This window comes from Balaenoptera physalus, assembly GCF_965194825.1.
Source record: "Balaenoptera physalus genome assembly, chromosome: 15".
Taxonomy (NCBI): domain Eukaryota; kingdom Metazoa; phylum Chordata; class Mammalia; order Artiodactyla; family Balaenopteridae; genus Balaenoptera; species Balaenoptera physalus.
The window spans coordinates 98,191,153-98,209,937 of record NC_138894.1 but is presented as its reverse complement, the minus strand read 5'-3'; the positions used below and the strand labels follow the sequence as shown (position 1 = coordinate 98,209,937).

Below are 18,785 nucleotides of genomic sequence, written 5' to 3'. Positions count from 1 at the left end.
GTTCTAGATTCCCGCCTGCCACTCTAAAAGTGTTTGAAGTTTAAAATTCACATGAAGATTTTCCTTAGGAAGGGAATAGTTGACTTGAGTAGGCTCTTGAGCCTAGCTCATTTCTGTGTTCGGCAGCTATTGAGATGCAGGTCTAAGCCATGATTCTGCCCCTAGCAGCTGTGTGGCCCTGGGAGGTCACTTGGTGTTTCTCACCTTAAGTCCCAGCATGAGTAACACTTTCTCATGGCCTTGTCAGTTCTATCTGGTGAATAATAAACAAGCACACAAAACATTTAGTTTTCTGGAACCTGGAACGCAACAGTTCCTTGCTAAGTATCAGCTGTGTTGACAAGATTGGACTGAAAGGAGCTTTCAGAAGTAATGGGAATATCGTTGAGGTAAAGTGTATAGAAGAAAAACATCTGCTGTAGTGTGCCTTTTGTTGAAAGGCACGTTTCATCAGCTATTCAGCAAGAAAAGAAGCACTGCCTATAGACACTGAGGTCAGTCTTTGAAGAGAAACATGTTCTAATAGCCTTTAAAATTATCTACACCATGCTTTTTATGGGCCTTTACACCCAGAAATTCTGGAGAAAGAAGACTTTGAGTGGGATCAAGAGTGATGACGCACATGTTTTGATCTAGGGTCCAAAAGCCAGGAGCACTCCTGCGATTTGTGCATTTCAAATGCACCAGGATGCCTCAGGAGCGCATTTTCCTGCCCTCCAAGAGTCCAACAAGTTCCTATGGCCACAGTGTATCCAGACAGCCATTCTATTAACTCACTGAGAGACAAGAATGTTGCCCACTTAAGCAATGGTTTTACTTTTATATAGGAAGACATTATTTATCTAAGTGTCACTTTTGAGGCTATTGGTTCACATGGCTCATTTTCAAAATTTTCTCAAATTATCAGGGTCATAGCTAATGTCACTGGCACCTACCATAAGAGGGCTATTTTTAAAGAAACATTTTGTGAGAGGAAAAGATCACCACATTTCAAACTTTAATGTCTCATATTATGCATTGGTAAATTAGAAATGAACACGTTCCCCTTCCAGCCCTCATCATAGCTCATGATCAAGATCTCCTGCCTGAGTATTTTTAAACCCAGCATTTGCTGGCTGGCTGTGGGCAGTAGGTAGCACAGCTAACACCTCATTTCTCTTTGCCCTCCTGCCACACAGTTGAGGACAAACCTGAAGCAGCATGGATGGCGACTGGCTGAACACAATGGCAGCAGCAGACCTGGTTCTGGTCTCTCCTAATTTTTGCATTATCATCTTGATTTAACACAGGTGCCTCACATGTGGGGATTAGGAGGACACCTCTTTCTGGATGAGCACATAGCACTGAAAAGGACTTTTGTTTCTGTGATTTGCAGACTTTGGAATATAGTGTGTCTACACACTGAGGCAGGTGGTTCTGTGGTAGCACCACGTGTGTAGGTCTCAGGCCCACAGTGGCTGAGTCGCCTCACTGCCTGGCCCACTGCCAACCTGGACCATGCAAAGCTTCGCCCAACACATCTGTAACTTCTGAGCACATCTCTCCCCCAGCCGCAGGTGACAAATTGACAGTGGAGCCAAAGGGAACAGGCTCCAGGAAATGGGATGTAATTCTTAGAAATGAAGGGTTGAGTCTTGGACAAGCCTGGTGGACAGAGTCAAACTTGTGTAATGAGTAAACACAATGTGTGTCTTTTAATTAAATATTAAACCATAATGGAATGAGTGTAGAGAAGTGCCTAACATGGCTCAAATCCCAGATTTCAGATGCAGAAGTGCTGCTGTTTCAATCTGAACGAGCATAGCCATGGTTGAGGGGCTAGGGACTAAGGGATGGGCTGCGCTCCCAGCCCCCTTCAATCAGCACTGCACCAGTTTTATTTATTTTCTAAATAAGGATTCTCTTTGAAAAATGATTTAAACAACTCATTCCAATTTCCTATTTTACAAATGAAATGTAATGAAGCCCAGAGGGGTGAACTGCTTTGGTCACAGTCATCTAGTGCTCAGTCTTCTTTCATCTACAAAAGTAGAAAAGCAGTAAAACCTCCTGTGGTGATGGCATTTAGATATAACACTGTTGTCTCCCATCCTCCATCCAGCCATTCTGCTCATGTGGGGATGGCTAAAGTCCTCCTCTTTCGGGGAAGGGGTGGCTAGAAAGGGACTAGCTCTTGATTACTTCAGATGTAATGCAGTTGTAAACAGCATAAGTTTTAGTGTTGTTATTTTTGTGCTTTTTGTCATAGTAATGACCAAGAGCAAATTACTTTTCATTTACCTTGCAAAGACAAGACTCCATATTTCACACAGTTGAATTTTTTGGATCCTATTCATTGAATAATTGTAGAGTTTTACTATACTAACAGTGACATTTGAACCGGTAACTCTTCCATCTTTAGATCAGAGTCAAAAGTGAAAATGAAAGAAACAATGACGCACAAAGGAAACAGTGGACTGTTTACTTAATTTCTGCCTGCCCTAGGTAACATTCAACACTGGCAGTGCTTGGTCCAGCCCCACATCTTGCTCATAGGTGAGACAGGTCCTATTACCTAAGGCCTCCATAAGCTGGTTTCTTTCTGTTCACTCAATTTTAGTTCTAATTCCCAAGGAACACTATTTTCTAGGTTACGAGCATTTTCTGTAATGAAATAAGTGTTCTAATTTAAATTTAATTTAAATTAAATTCATACTTTTAATTTAACTATGTTTTTTTCCCAGTTTTATTGAGCTATGATTGGCATATAACATTGTACAAGTTTGTGTACAACATAATGATTTTATATTTGTATACAGTGCAGAATGATAACCACAATAAATTTAGTTGATGTCCATCACCTCACATATTATATTTTTTTCTTGTGATAAGAAGTTTTAAGGTCTACAATCTTAGCAACTTTCAACTATACAATCCAGTATTGTTAACTATAGTCATTATACTATATGCTATCAATACATTCTTGACTGTGTCCTTCTGGGTGGCCAATCATTCCAAATATCCAGGACAGTCCTGGGCAAACCAGAGCAGCTGGTCACCTACTGTGACATAACTTTCCACTACCAATTGGAATTTAGCCAAATCAGAGTGTTTTCAAACTAGATTAGTTTTCCAAGTCTTTATACCCGGTACTCTTTAGTACTACACTTGTGTTTTGCTTTCTCAGACTGCTTTCAGCCCCACAAATGGAGTCACATTGAAACTCCATTGCATGTGTCCAACTTAGTAAAGTAGCAAATATACACAAAAAAAGTTGCTAAGAGTCCTTGGAGTTCCACCTCAGCGCAGACCCTCTTTGTACACACTGCCTTATCTTCATGGAAGTGGGAGGTACTAACCCCACAGTTTTACCTGGAAATTAGCAGATTAAGCAGTAATGGGGCCACTTGAACTCCTTGAGGAAATAAATAACTCCTTTATTTCCCACCTGGCCCCTGAGGCACCACTGCCTATTGTGATTTATTCCTTAATTATTTTACCGCCTCCCATTAATCACTTGGATCTAGTCTGGGCTTGTACAGCCCTGTTCAGAGTGGCTGATTTGCAGAAACCTGATCAGGGCTCTCCTAGTTAAAGAGAAGTTCTTTGCTAATGGTAATAGAGTACGCAAAAAAGCTGGAGCTATAGGAACACCTTGGCATTCAAGAACCAAGGGTGCTACGGGGCTGGCTGAGAACACTGGGTGAAGGGGAGAGAGAGCTTATTTTCACTGATTCGGCAATTTTACTTACTTAAGGGTGTGGTGACACTTGGGGCTTCTCAGGGCCTCTCTCAGAGAGTCAATAAAGAGCCATCTCCTAATTCTGCGTATTTATTTTAACTCTCCTTCTGGACCTTTTGCCAGATGAACATGGGGAAAAGGCGGGGACAGGGATGTTGACAGAGGAAAGTTAAGATAAAGTCTGAATCCATTATTTATTGAGCATCTACCAGAAACGATTCACCACAAAACAGTTATTTCCTGAGATGGTGGGTGATCCTGCAACTGGTCCAGTGGGACAAATAAAGCAGACTCAGCAGCTGGGATCCTGTTTTTGGAAGATTCTTCCTCAATCAGTCTTATTCTGCAATCGTGCCTCATTCCATCTCTTTATTCAGTGCACTCTCCCCTCAGTGCACACACATGCACGTACACATGCATGTTCAAACACACACACACACTGCCCACAGCAGGTTTCAGTCTTATCCTGAGAGTCAGAGCAGTGTCAGTATCAGTCTGGATAATTGTTTGATCTTGGGTCACTTCACCCATTGGCTTCTAATTATACTAAGTTATTTGTCACTCTCTGCATGTGCTAGAGGATCCCATGCCTATCAGCCTTTGGAAACGTTATTCTCTCTGCCTCAAATGCAACCCTCCTCTTCCATGAAAACGAATTCCCATTGATCCTTTTGGACTCAGAAGCAGTTCATGACTGTGGCTGGGCATCACCAGTCTGGAGTGAGAGGGTCTGGATCTAAACATGGTTCTGCGGATCAGTAGCTTGTGACCATAGGCCACCTGCTTCATCTCAGCAAGCCTCCATTTTCACCTACTGATGAAATGATGTGATGGTAATAACTGTAGCCAAGCAGAGTTGTGTAAAGGATGGTGATGGGCCGAAGAACACCAGGGGCCTCTAGCTGGGGCACCTTACCATGGCAGCTCCTGGGGCCTTGACAGCCCACAAGTCTCCTTTTGCCGTTACTCACACTGACTGTTCAACATTATTGCCTTTGCAATCTCGGCCTCAGAGTTTTCCTCCATCGCATATCTTCACGGTAGTGCTTGCAAGTTCCAACTCAGAAGAGGAGACATCCAAGTGCAATGTGCGTTGACCAGTGAGTGGGATCAAGAAGACACCAGGGATGGAAGCTAAAGAGACTGGATGCCACAAGAGAGAGGGCATGTTTCTTGGCAATTTTAATGAGGACACAGTATATCTGGGCAGTTTATCAAGTAGGACTTGCATTTAACCTAGGCTCATTCTAATTGTGTTTGGTTTTCCATGAGCATCTCTCATCAGGAAACCCAAGCTTATTCTCTGAGGCTGAGAACACCTTTGTATAAACATACATATCTGCCTCTGATTTCAGTAAACCATTAAATTTTTTAGACTTTCCTATTCTTCAAATTGAGATTTTAACTTTAATTGTCAACTGAGGAGTACCAGGGGGGTAAAAGGCCTGTCAATGAGGGTTTACCTCTTCTGGCTGATAATCAATTCAGGGAAATGAACTGAAGAGCCCACAAGTCCGAGAAAATTAAAAGACACTATTCTCATCTACATAGAAATACACTTCAGGATGAAAAGGAGGAGAATAAACTGTCATGACAAAGCAATACTACTGATGCATATTGGCCCAGTTACAAAGGGGATAAATGGCTCACAAAAGTAGTTAATCCCTTTTGCTTTTAATAAAAGGAACAGACAGAAATCTGGGTGTGTACAATGCTGATTAATCATTTCCCAAATACTTTATGGTGCCGGTCTTGTTTTGAGTTGTCCTAGCATTAAATAAAGATCTCAGCCTTGGGAAATATTGTTTTTGAGCTCTTAAATTGTAATAACCCATCCTTCTAAGTGAGGTTCAAGTCCTTGCAATGAAGCCCTAGGCTGGTACCATTTTCCTAGATGCTTTCACTGGGGAATCTTAAGAAGTGCACAGTGTGGGTACTCTGGACACACACAACACACTTGAAAAGTGCCAAAATATGTCAAATAGACCTCAGAGAGTGAGAAGAGATGAAACTGAAGGAGAATTAGAAATTGGAAGCTCATGGGAGGACACACTAGGAATTTTTTGAGTAACTCTAGAAGATCACACTGAAGTCTAACTGTTGGGCATTTTCCTTTCTGCATTTCAAAGGAGTGAAGAGGACCCCCCCATAACTTTTGCTAACAGATATAAAATAACACAAAGAATTGGCATTCCTGGGTGGAACAAATCCAGTAATATTTCTAAATGATGATTTTTTAAAAAAACAGAACTAGCAACGACTGTAAAGGCAATGATTTAGTTTCTTTCCTCACAACTTAGATTTATACTTGCATTTTATAAACGTTTGTCTTTAAATCCTGCTGTGAACACAAAAGTAAAGACAGACCTATAGAGCTTCAGATAAGCATATAATGGACGTGATAGAGGGATGTCTTGAAGGACAATGAAGAGGAGATGAAGGGACTTGAAACCCTGTGAACAGAAAACAAAAAGGGCAACAGTGTAACAGAGCTTTACAAATACCACGCAATTGCAAATGTGGGGTAACACCTAATGAAGCTACTGCTGTATTCATTAAGCAGCTCTTTCTGATTGGTATGTTCACTAACCAACTATGCTAATATTTAATATTAGGTATAAAACAAAGTAGGCAAAGTTGCACCACACTACTCCAGGTATAACAAGGAGAATTTACAGAGTCATACATGAACTCTCCAAATCAAAGAAACATTCACCCGTAAACGGTTATGTTGTATAATTGTGAGTAATGTAAATACCTAAAACTTGATGCTCTGAGAAGCCGGCAGGAATGTCTTTTGGTACAAGAAAGATTCTCCAACTATCCTCCATGTCCTTTGACTTAGGTGGTTCTCTTTTCTTTGTATGATGAAATCAAGGATCTAAAATTGTCTGAAAAACTAGACATGCACAGTTTGTCTCATGCAGAATGGCTGGCTTTACAGCAATTGTTGTTTACAGATTATAAAACTGTTGAACAGAGAAAACAGTCAGCCTCTGCCTACAGGTTTTGTCCACATGGGATGCATACCTTACCAAGGATGGGGTCTTCCGAGCAAGCCAGTGGAGCCCCTTAATGGAAGGTGATTTTGAAATCTTGTAACTAATTAGTAACAATATCTTTGAACAATTTTTATGATCAAGTGTTCTACTTTGCTGTAAATAGAAAAATGTTCTCTGATCAGAAGAGACATCAGAGTAGGAAGTAGAGTATGAAGTGTTGGATTTTAGATTGTAAACTCTCATGCAATATTATGCATTCGAAGATATTTATTTCTAGAAACTCTGAATATAAAAAAGGAACTATTATCAGAACTGGAATAACAAAACAAACAGAAAATCACGTCAGCACCCTAAAATTTTGGTTGCAGAGTGTTTACGGAGTGTGAGGACTGGAAGCTTCCATTTGGCAACATCCGGAAAATCAGTCCATTGCTTCCAAGTCTGTCTGAAAACCGGTCAATTATTTCCACTCCAGCTATGCCACAGGGGAACGGCATTTTAAATGAGATGGCAGTGTATGTGAAGACCCTTGTAAACATGCTCTGCAGATGTGAAGAATAATCTAGGCTTAAAATAATGTGGCGTAGGTTTTCCTTCCACTAAGGGTAAAAAACTATTTGTGTGTATGACACACAAGCTGCTAAGTGCATGTGTGACCAGTCAGAGCACACAAGAGAACAATCATGTCAAAATGGAACAAACATATGCACACACACACTGCACTCAACATATAAAAGGTTTTATGCAAAAGGATGAATTAGAAAATTTAATCAGGTCTCTCACTGAACTGGATAAGGTAATTAGTGGAGAATCTCACGAGAAAGCTATAGGGGTTTTTGACAGAAACCTCTAGGAAAACCCAGCGGCCAAGACACAAAGCAGAGATGCCTCCGATAAGTTCTTGAATGATTCACTTAACCATTTAGTGAGGCTAATAGATGATCACTCCTCCACAACCGCAGGCCAATTATATCACTAAACGGAGGTGACAGCAACTTGACTCTTTCCTCCTCTGCAAAACAGAAGCAGTAGCAATACTTGCCCCGACTACCTCAAAGATGTTTGTGAAGATCAAATGAGAAAATAGATATCAAGAGAGCCTAGTAAACTTTAAACTTCTAGATAAGTTCAAGGTAGCAGTGCTTTGCCATTAATATTCCTTGATACCTTCCAGATATTTCACTAAATGATCAGAAAAATCACACAATACTTTTTCAGGATTTCCTAGTGCAGTTTTGGTGCTTTCTCTAGACCAGAAAAATGTGTTTGCTTTCTTTCTTGTTCTCTGTTTTGAAATTCTAACCCACTCTTACTTTACTAAACCATGGTGGTGAAAGAACTTTATACACCCACTGGACCTATCACCACTGATTCCCCTTCTGCTGGAAGTAGGTTCTACACAGGGAAATGGCTAGCTAAACGCAGAGCCAATTAGCAAGTCCCACGTTCCAGAGCCGTGAAACCTGGAGAACTCCAGAAAAGAAAAAAAACATTGATACCAAGTGATGGCAGCTTGAATATATAAACTGGTTCATAAATATTTAGACAAATCATTGAGTGATAAATATATATTGAATCATTAGGGGACTAATATGACGAGAATAATAATAACTATTCAGTGTCTCCTCTGCACTAAGTGCCTTTAAAGACATTCTCCACCCTCTAAACTGCCCGTTTACCTTTTAATTAAAAGGAGACTGAGAGAAGGTTTACTGCTGTCCCAGCTGCTCCAGAGGCACTTGCCTTCTGCGAGCCTCTGTTTCCATGAGCTCCCGCTCTACTGTACGGACACCACTCACGTTCGCTCTTTCAGAGCTCAGAGCTTAATCTCTCCACAGATGCATTTTTATTAGAAAATGTTCTTCCTCGGAAAAGGCCCTGTAGCTGTCTGACAGGGTTCCTCACATCATGGACCACTGTGGGTTTACTACGCTGACCACATAAGTACATCCTGTGACCAGGGTTAGTACTGGGTGAGCAATCCTGAGGATGCTGGCAGAGTGGGTGCAACGACTTCCTGTGGCCTTCAAGTCTGAGTTCACTCAGCCCGGAGGCAACAGGAAAAGGTGACTCAGGCTTCCTTCTGCCTCTACCTGCATGGGGAAAATGTTGACTGTCGGCTATGTGCCGTAGCTTTAAAATGCACTCGAGACTTAGTGCATATCTTGCTCTTCTCTTTTACTATTGCTGAAAAAATTTCACAAACCAAAAGACGTGCCAAAGTTCCCAGTACTTCAAAGTGACTTTAAAGGAGTTCGTCCTCCTCCTTTTACAACTGTGGCCATTTCTCATTTACCTAAAAGTCTCTGGGTAGCCCCTGCAATAATCATGGTTCTGCCAGACTTCGCTGAGACGATCCAGAAGGCCTTGAGCTTCTTATCTGGCGCTGGAATTCTGTGATGTACGTGAGGTGGATGCACTCTGGATTCGCAACACTCGTTCGTGGAGCTTGTGATGCAGCAGGTGGGCCGTCACCCAGTTTGGCATGTTGCCTCACTGGCCCAAGCTCTTCTGGCACAGCTTCCTTGCTCCCCCTCCGATTTTCTCTTTATTTAAGACTCTGTTTCTAAGGCGCATGCCATCTCATGTAAAATGACCAACACACCCTACACCATGAGAGCCTGTCCTGTAGCGTGGACATTTGCACGCTGCCCCGAGCCTTCTCAGCGCGTGAGACATGGGGCAGCGTCTCCACCCTCACCGGAGCCACTCAGCGGACGGAAATGGGGACAGTCGGGTAATGCGGGAGTGGCTGCTTGGAGAGAATCCTGCTTACGTTTTGATCTGTTGAATCAGTCTGCGCCCTTGAGAAGTTACGAAATTCTTCAAGCATTCTGGCTCTCATTTACTTCTTAAAAGAGAGAGTGCGGCTGCTTTTGGAGCCAGGCAGATTTAGGTCCATACTCTGACTTCTCCAGCATATTAGTTCTCTGACCCGAGCAGGTACTAAATCTCTCCACACCTCAGCTACCCCACAGGTTAAAATGGTGGTCCTGATAGATTGGTGTGAGGCTAAGGTAGAATAACGAAGGTGAGCGCTTCGTCCTGCTCCTGCTGCAGGTGCCCAGGAAGTGCGGGCCCCCTCCTGGGCTGTGGTGACCAGCTTCTTCCAGGGAGCTAGGCCCTCCCAGGAGTAGGACTAACACCAGAGAAGCATCTAACCCTTCTTCATCCTCACCACATGACCTTCCCCACCAGACAGGAAACACTCTACCTAAGCTGCCCTAATTTAAGGCAAGAGTGAAAATGCCAAACCCTGAACGCCATGAACTTCAAGTTCTCATGTGCTCACGGTAGTTTTGGCATTAATTTCCTCAGAGTGGGAATTAAAGTGAAATCGAGAGCTTGGCATGGAGATGTGTGCTGAGCAAGGTGCTCTCTTAGGGTGTCCCATCTTCCCAGCTGGCTGGGGACTGAAGATTCTCCGAGGACACCAGAAAGTTCCCGGCCGACAGGGACAGCTGGTTGCCCGGCTCACGTTCAGCAACTAGGGCAGGGCTGGGAAGGAGCCTGGACGGACGCGGGGGCGTCCCCCTGCTGGAGGCTGGGGCGGTGGTACACGAGTCCTAACATTCCTTCCAGCTTTGACGGTCTGTGGTCCCGGGTCCCTGCCCACCTCCGCAGATGCCGCACGGACATTCTCTCTGGCGCCTGGCTCACCCCCGCAAGGAAGCGGCCTGAGAGCTCTCTACTGGCACTTCGGATGCACCCCTCTCCGGACTGTGGGTGCTGCAGTCCTGACTGCCAAGCAGAGGAGGCCCAGCCTGCACCCAGCTGTTTACCTCCAAGGGCGTGTCCTTGACACAGCCTCAGAGGTCACCAGAGGAAACACCGCCCCTTCGTGAGAGCGGGCCTGCTCTGGCCTCTGGCAGTCACCGCTTCTTTGCTATCTTGACTTTTTATTCTATTTGAAAAGAGGACTTCCTCTAAGAGCCAGGAAAGCCACACAGTCCTTTATCAACAAAGTTCTGACTGGATACAGACCAAGTCCCGAGGCCCCATTTGTAATGCGTTCTGCTTTTCATTCAATTTAGACTTCACATGAATTTGGAGGGTGAAGGGCCTCCAGGGATTAAAATAAACCATTTGTAACTTGCATGTTTTATTTCCCAGTAGCTTGACTCTTTTTATGATTTGGACTTTGGGTTCCATTTATGGTTCAGACAGATTGGCCAATAAATAGAAACTACAAAACGAAGGGTCGTATTGAAATCCGTGAGGCTGGCTCATGGCGCCGCTCGCTTCTGTCTGCTCGACTTTACTCTGCTTTATCCCCTCCCCCACCTTCCATCTGCGTGTTTCCCACGTCTGTCATCTAACTGCTGGCCTATCTACCCTTTACTGAGTATCTGACCTTCCTCCTAGAACATACGCCGTCATGGCAGGGCGCCTGGGGAGCCCCAGTGCCTACTGCGGTATCTGGCTCCTCAATACATGAACGTGGGTGAATCTGCTTGTTATCAGTGGGTTGTCCTTGATTATAGCCGCTACTTCTCAGGACCATGAGTGTTTCAACAGCAGGGTATGCATTTAGTGGATACCATAATTTCCATTCTGGCACTTGTAGCAAGAGTCCTACTTAAGCTCAAAATTGAGTATCCCACAGGCTATATACTAAAGCCAAGATTCCAATCTTTCCATATCTGTTTCTGTGGCTCGGTTTCTCACTTTCTAAAGACATCAATATTCTGTTTCGACTTAAAGATGAATAGTTATCAATGGTTTAATACATTCTCCCCTGCAGAAAGCATTTCAATTTTAATGACAATTTTCAAGGAGATAACACAAAGATGACAATTGTAGGATTGGGGACATTGTAGCAGAGATAATGAGGAAAATATTACTGGATAGGAGCACATTGTCTGGTGTCTCTGTATTTTCTCCCCATGAACTGTTCCTTCCTACTTCCCTGACCAGAGTTATAAGCTCCTGGTTGAGACCTTAATTTCCTTCTTGCTCGATATTTCCAACCTGGAACATTTAACTATTATATAAATTAATTTATCTCATCACAGAAAACGCAAGCAAAGTCGAAACATCTAACCACTGTGCATCACTTCATTGTTTCTGTCTTATCAAATTTTCAAAAAGAGAAACAGAAAGGTGAGAACTCATGTTTACCTGAAGGAAGACAATGACAGGTGCTGTTGGATTCTGTGACGGAAGCCACATAGCACAATGTCTGGACAGTTTCTGAACAGTTACAATCAGAGAGTTTCTACAGTCCCTGGGGGCTTGTCCATGGTCTTCGTGGAAATACAGGGTAAACTATTCTCCTCAAGAATCCTGTCTTTGGACGCTTGTGTGGATTTTTGCATAAGCCACTGAAGGACTGAAAGAGAAGCTGGCCTGGCTCAACCAGATCAGCGGTTTAGAGACTGGCCCTCCCCACTGGCTGAGGCCTACATCTCCAGTCCCAGCAGATACAGAGAGCAAACCTGATGTACGTAGTTTGCCTTCACCAAGCAGTTAACTAACGGGAAAGGTAACGAACTACACTCTCATTTTTATCTTTGGACCCATTTTACAATGATAGTATTAATAAACCATGAAGAAAAAAAATTTAAACAAAAGACTGATGAAACAAAGAAAACCAACGTGCTAAATATTCAAACTGTTTTTATTGCATTCCGTCTCCAGGGAGAACTGGAGACTTTGGATACCACATGGCTCTCCTGGGAGAACTGGAGACTTTGGGTACCATATGGCTCTCCTGGGAGAACTGGAGACTTTGGGTACCACATGGCTCTCCTGGGTCAAGTTTTAGAATGCGCTCCTCATTTCTACTGATAATCTGTTGAGATGATATTAGGAAAAAAGGGAGAAAGCCAAAGATTTGAGTAATTATAATAAGCATACTCTTGCTTCAGTTTTTTCACATTGTACAAATTCATAAAGTAATACTAAAAATGATAAAAAATACTTTATTTCTTTGACACAGAATGTACAATATTGCACTCATGTCGCAAGTAGTGTGTAGAAAAAATGAACTCTATTCGGAAACAGCCGTAACAATTGTCTGGGCCTGATATTTTATGGAATCACCAACTATAACTAGAGCACTGCACCTTTAAGCCACTGAGAAGGGCGACGTCTGATAAAGCCTTCTTTGTATTCCAGTGTCAGTGACCAGCAGTTTAGAAACTATATGCATCAGTATATAGTGAGGAAACTTTCCGGTTACATAAATACCTTTCACTCTGAGGCACTGATGATCTGTACCCATGTATTAATGAAATAGATACTATCAAGATATTTTCCATGCTGTATCAATAATTTTTTCTCTCCATTGTGCTTAATCATATTATCTGAGAAGCTCTTCTTTTGTGAACAAAAGAAACTATTTTGCAGCAATAGTGAAAAGAAATTACAAGCTTTTTCATTCAGATTGAGCTACAAAGTTTGATTTTCTCAAAGTCACTCAGCAAACTGGGGTAATTCAGTTAGGAAAGGACCCCTGGCCTCCAACCACACACTCAGGCCCGGAGCTTAGGCATGAATCTGAACGGACAAGAGGGAGCGTTAACCCATCCTGCTGGGGTCTGGGGATACCCTGTTCCTGGCAGTACTTCCAGGAGTCGCCTCCACTGAAGTGCAAATGCTTCTCGAAGATCTTGGTGCTTTTAAATGGTAACCAATTTGTTTTTCTCTTTTTTCATCTATTACATGGATGGTAGAGTCTGCACCATTTTGATCTCAGATAAATCTGAGCTAGCTTTCGGTTCATCCTATTCTGACAATAGAAAGGCACATAACAATTTTACTTAAAGCATTCACATATAAAATTAATGGAACCTGTAAACAAGGGAACTGCATATATGAAAAGGCCCTTTAAAGAAAACTCCTCTCATCTTTGACATTATCTTTCAAACTAAGTGTAATCCAGTGAACAGCAAAACAGCAGCATTTTTAAAAAAACAACAGGGAAAAATTTCTTAGAGCAGGGAATCTTTGTCTTTCTAGAGACTACATTGACAGAGGTACATCCGTCAGCCAACAGAGCCTCCCCAAATGCGCATCTGTGTTTTACTTAAAAACAAGTCCCCACAGTACTGAGCACTTTATAGAGTAGTGAACGCTCTGCTTGCACTCAAATTTGGAAATTCAGTTAAACAACATACAAAAACATAACCAAGGAGAGAATGATTTTAAATTATCCTGATAAAAACTAAAACCATATGAAGTGTAGGAAAACTATTTGAAGACCAATAACTATGTAAAAATAAATATTTAAGTAACTGAAGGACTTATTCTCACAGTAAAAGTTACAAAAATAGAATACAATATTAAACAAATACATGAATATATCAAAATTGGTTTATAAAATATTTTACCATTGAGAAACCTATTTCTCTTCCCTCCCGATTCTTCTAATAATTTTATTCTTGAAGGGACATATTGTGATAAAACATTGTAAGCTTTGACCAGGTGACAAATTTTCTTTGGGTTGTCATCATGGATACAAAATTCCTCTCAGAAGTTTCTGAATCTGAAATCTATTTACTCTGAGTGTCATGAGCTGGTTCAGATTTAGGGTCACAGTAACTCCTTACCGACACCCAGAGGCTAACCCTTGTCTCAACACACCCTTTTCAGAGAAGGGTGAACTGCTGCCAAGTTTGGAATGATTGCCTGATGGTGGGTGTGTGAATCAGACCAGAGAGCAGGGCATGTCACATGTCATGAGTCCATGTTCTGTCTAAACCGAGGCTTTTTATCCTTTTGGAAGCTGGGAACAAGAGAACCATGGAGGCACATTCTAAACGGTGCTGCAGAAGAGGACCACTGCTGTTGATCTGAAGGAACGAAGCTCCAATATTCTTCTGCCAACTCTCAAGGAACTGTCCAGGTACAAGAAAAGGTTTCCTAACAGTATTTCAGCTCTTTATCTTTTAATGGTACCTCTGCATGTCTACAACCCAACAGGAGTGGCGTTCACAGAATGACCTTGCAGCTCACAAGTGGTTTTAAAAGTGCTTTCTGATTCATTTCATAAGATGATCAGTTGCACAGTTTGGCAATTCACTGTAGTTTACAGGGCAGTGGTGCTTAGAAATTGAGGTCTACCTGTGAGTATGCAAGTGTGAGCACGTGTTTGCTCTTTGTTAGCCAGAGAATTTGTGTAGAATATAACTTCTTCTGATCACAGAACTTTGATTTAGATGGTGCCAATCCATCCAATATGATTGAAGTAAATACCGTGGCATTCATGTTTGCTTTTCATGCTCTTTGCCTTTTTTTCTTTTTAAAATTAATTTAGATATCATTAAAATGTATCATTGTACCTCTTTGTCAGCAAGCCACTCAAAAAGATGCCCTTGAAAATATTTCCAAGCAGCTTTTCCCTCTTCTGCTGCTCTCTGGAAGCAAGAATAGGTCCACCTAACACAAGAAAATATCTTCCAGAGCTTCAGCTGTGTCATAACAGTTATAACTCAGCTAATTTCCAAGTTCTATGCTCCCATCTTCTCCATAGCACTTCAAACCTTCTGAAATTGCTTAGGCTTCTTCAATGGTGTGCTTTATTCCTGGGAAAACAGCAATCATATGGACACCTGGGTACACTGGACAAAACCTGGCAGTGAGGATGGCCCTGGGGTCCCAATCATCCAGATGTACTTCAAGGAGTCCCAACTGTCGGGAAGGCTTGCTTCCTGAGGAGTAAGGAAAGAGCTGTCAATCAACACCATTCTAGGCAAAAATTATAAAGCCAAGCATTGAACTACAAAGTCTGGTCCCTGCAGTTTTTGGTTTTGTGATATTTTCTGCATTTTAAACATCTCCTTTGCACATTTTAAATTTTGAAAAGAAATCAGTAGCAAAAACAGCTATCATCTGGTTTCTCTGCATCCATCTCCCTGCAGGCCTTTTTCTGGGGCAGTAAAGAAAAATTTCTTTGAATGTTGATTGGTAAGGCCCAGTGCCCACTAGCACACAGCTGGACAACAAAATAGAACACAAAGCAAGCAGTACAAATAAATTTTTAGAGGCAAACAGATTCTTCGCTTTCAAATACAAATCTCTCTAAAAGACCCAGCGGCTGGCCTGAAGACAGAGTAGGTAGCCTTATTACAGCTCAAGCCACTAGTTTACCTAAAATGCACTCTTAGTTGGTGACTACAGAGCTTCCCAGCTAGTCAAAAAAGAAAGAAGCAGAAAGTCAGGAGTGTCCCAGTTTGTTTGCTCTATCTCCCCATGGCACCTTTGCAGATGGTGAGACAGTTCCACCCCCTAGCTTTTCAGTTGCCCACATCTACCAAAGAGAAATCTGAAGAGAGCTGGGCAATGTCTGAGATTTTGGCCTTAAAACCAAACAATGTTTATCCCTAATTAATTCAAAGGACAAGTTACCATTCTTTCATAACAATATTAAAATCAGTAACATATAGTCTGTGCAAAAGATAGAAAACCAGAAACCTAAATTTTGGCAGGCCTATCATTTTAGTGAATTGAATGACAGGAAGATGATTAAACACCAGTAGACAGAAGAGCAGTTTTCAGGAATTATACACTGGGAAACAGCATACCAAAATTATCCACATGTGACTATCTATCACTAATGGATCCCAGGGGGACCGCGTGCAGATTCTACAAGTCATTCTCCAGCTCTGATATTCTCAGTTTGGGAAAGCAAATATTTTTACTCCATGGGGTAATAAATTTGTGAACCTTTTATTTAATTCTGGATGGGATTTTTTTTTTTTTAATATAAATGGAAGAGATTTGGTTTATGAAACCTAAGCCCACCCAAGTTTCCTAGTGGACTAAGGGTAAATGGGCCATATGATCATTTTCATGTGTACTGCTCATTTTATTCACCTGGAGGAGCTTTTTTAAATTTATTTATTTTTGCCTGTGTTGGGTCTTCGTTTCTGTGCGAGGGCTTTCTCTAGTTGCGGCAAGCGGGGGCCACTCTTCATCGCGGTGCGCGGGCCTCTCACTATCGCGGCCTCTCGTTGCGGAGCGCAAGCCCCAGACGCGCAGGCTCAGTAGCCGTGGCTCACGGGCCCAGTTGCTCCGCGGCATGTGGGATCCTCCCAGACCAGGGCTCGAACCCGTGTCCCCTGCATCGGCAGGCAGATTCTCAACCGCTGCGCCACCAGGGAAGCCCCTGGATGGGATATTTTAATTTTACTTTATAATATCTCTATCTACCAAGGGGACAAAAACCTCCATATAAAATGTTTTCCTTCTCACTTAGAAAGCATATATTTGTTCATCTCAAATTTTCTGAATTTTTCATGACATCTTAAAATGAATCCGTATGGACTCCAACACAAATGTCCTGATAAACTAGAGAAAAATTACACCTTGTAGTCTTGCTTCCACAGCTCCCAGAAGTTATGGAATTAATCTCGGGCAAGTAATCCTGTGAGAAAAGGTCAGCTGCATTTTGTTCAAGCTGCCAGAAGACCCTCACCAATGAAGGCAAAGGGTCTGAGCTCTCTCCTGGCTCTTCTTCAGAGGGGACTTCGTGTCTGCGGACGGCGAGTCGAGGGGCCGGGATCGTGGACAGACATCGTCCCAGTCCCAGTGAGCTGGAGAAAGGACGTGCATTTCTTCCTCACAATTCTCCGAGCAGCCAGCCCTTAGGTGTCCTGGGTGGAAGTTCAAATAACCTGAGCTGTTTTGGGTCTAGGAGAGTAAATTTGTAGAGAAAATCTTTACAGTGCTGGTGCTTGCCAATGCCATACAGCAAACTGGGCAGGTCCCGTGTCAATTCCATCTCCCTTCTCTGAGCGGTAATATGAAACAGCTCAGGATACAGGTGACACCGTCCCCCACTTGAACAAACAGGGTTACGCAGAGGGAGGGAGGGGGGGAGTGAGTGACCTCTGTTCTCCTGCAGAGGCTCACGCTGGGCAGTTTCCTAAACCTGTGTCACTTTCTCTCTTGCCTCAACTACTTCTCTGTCATAAAAGTGAAAGTTGTTACAGGCTAACCAACCTTCTTAAATCTTTCACAGGCTCAGACCTAAAAGGAAAGGTTATTTGGAAAGTTACTTCATGGACTGAATCCTAAACTCCCTCTCAGGCTTTCACACTGGAGCACTGCGGGTGAGCGTGGGGCTGGGTCTCCACGAATCAGAGGAGAGTGCTTTTATTTTGTTGGTGTCAGGTTTTATTTTGGTGTGTTTGTGCACCATTGTGTTACTTCAGCACTATTTGCACCACCAATTTTACCTATACTCTTTGCATAAAATACAGTGCACTCTGGCCACCTGGAAGGAGCTTATTTATAAGTTTACTTTTTACATACTAAAATAGACGACAGGTTTTTTGTTTTCCTTTTCTGGGTTACAGTCGTGGAACACAGACATACAGACTACTGACTATATGGAATCGTAAAGCATAGACGTTGGAAAGCATCTGCTATCTGCCTTCGTTTTATGGACAACGGGAGCCTAAGCTAGAAGTGCGGGAGTGGTTGCTACCAGAAGCCCTCCCCGCGCCCGCTGACAGCTCCATCCTACACAACATCCCTCTGGGACATGCTGGCCCCTGCCGCTTCCTTCCTCCACATCAGGGTGTTCATGGCCAACCCTAACCCTGGCCAGCATTCACTCATCTCAGTTCCCAAGACAACCGGTGAAAAGTACCAGTTAATGTGTGCTTTTAGTTTAAATTCTGACTGCCTATATACATTCCTTGGGGATTCAAGCTAGTGGAAATGCAACAATCCTCAATGAACTACAAGGGAGCACTTAAGTCATGACCCTTCTGAGTCCAAGAGAAACAATGAACTCCTCTCTTTTTGCGAATTGTCACAACTGTACCAAGACCATGGCCACTGGGGGAAGTTAGGCTTTTTCCAGGCCTCAAACACAGGTGAGCTGTGTGCATCGTGTCTGCAGCAGACTCCCTCACCATGCTGAAGACTGATACTGTGTGTTCAATTACTCATCTCAAGGGCAGAAAAAATACTTCCACCACATGAATTTCACAAACACCTGTAGCAAGTTTTCAGTGCAGGGTCAGAGAAAACAAGATATTGCAATGTTTAAAATCTTGGTTCCCAAAGAGAACCCTGAAAAGGTACCTTCCCTTCTCTCTTCACTACCC

General features: G+C 42.7%; 1 protein-coding gene across 6 annotated transcripts in view; it reads right to left on the bottom strand.

Moving 5' to 3' along the window:
• Window positions 1-1,164: 1,164 nt before the first annotated feature.
• Window positions 1,165-18,785, bottom strand: part of FAM110C (family with sequence similarity 110 member C) — a 42,766-nt gene continuing 25,145 nt past the window's right edge. The window contains exons 2-3 of one of the 6 annotated variants that reach the window (XR_014254044.1): window positions 17,034-17,358; window positions 1,165-15,377 (exon numbers count right to left, since the gene is read on the bottom strand). The gene's annotated coding sequence lies outside the window, so the exon portion shown is untranslated. The remainder of the gene's footprint in view (window positions 15,378-17,033; window positions 17,359-18,785) is intronic. The other 5 variants (XR_014254045.1, XR_014254046.1, XR_014254047.1 and 2 more) reach the window with 5 other exon arrangements.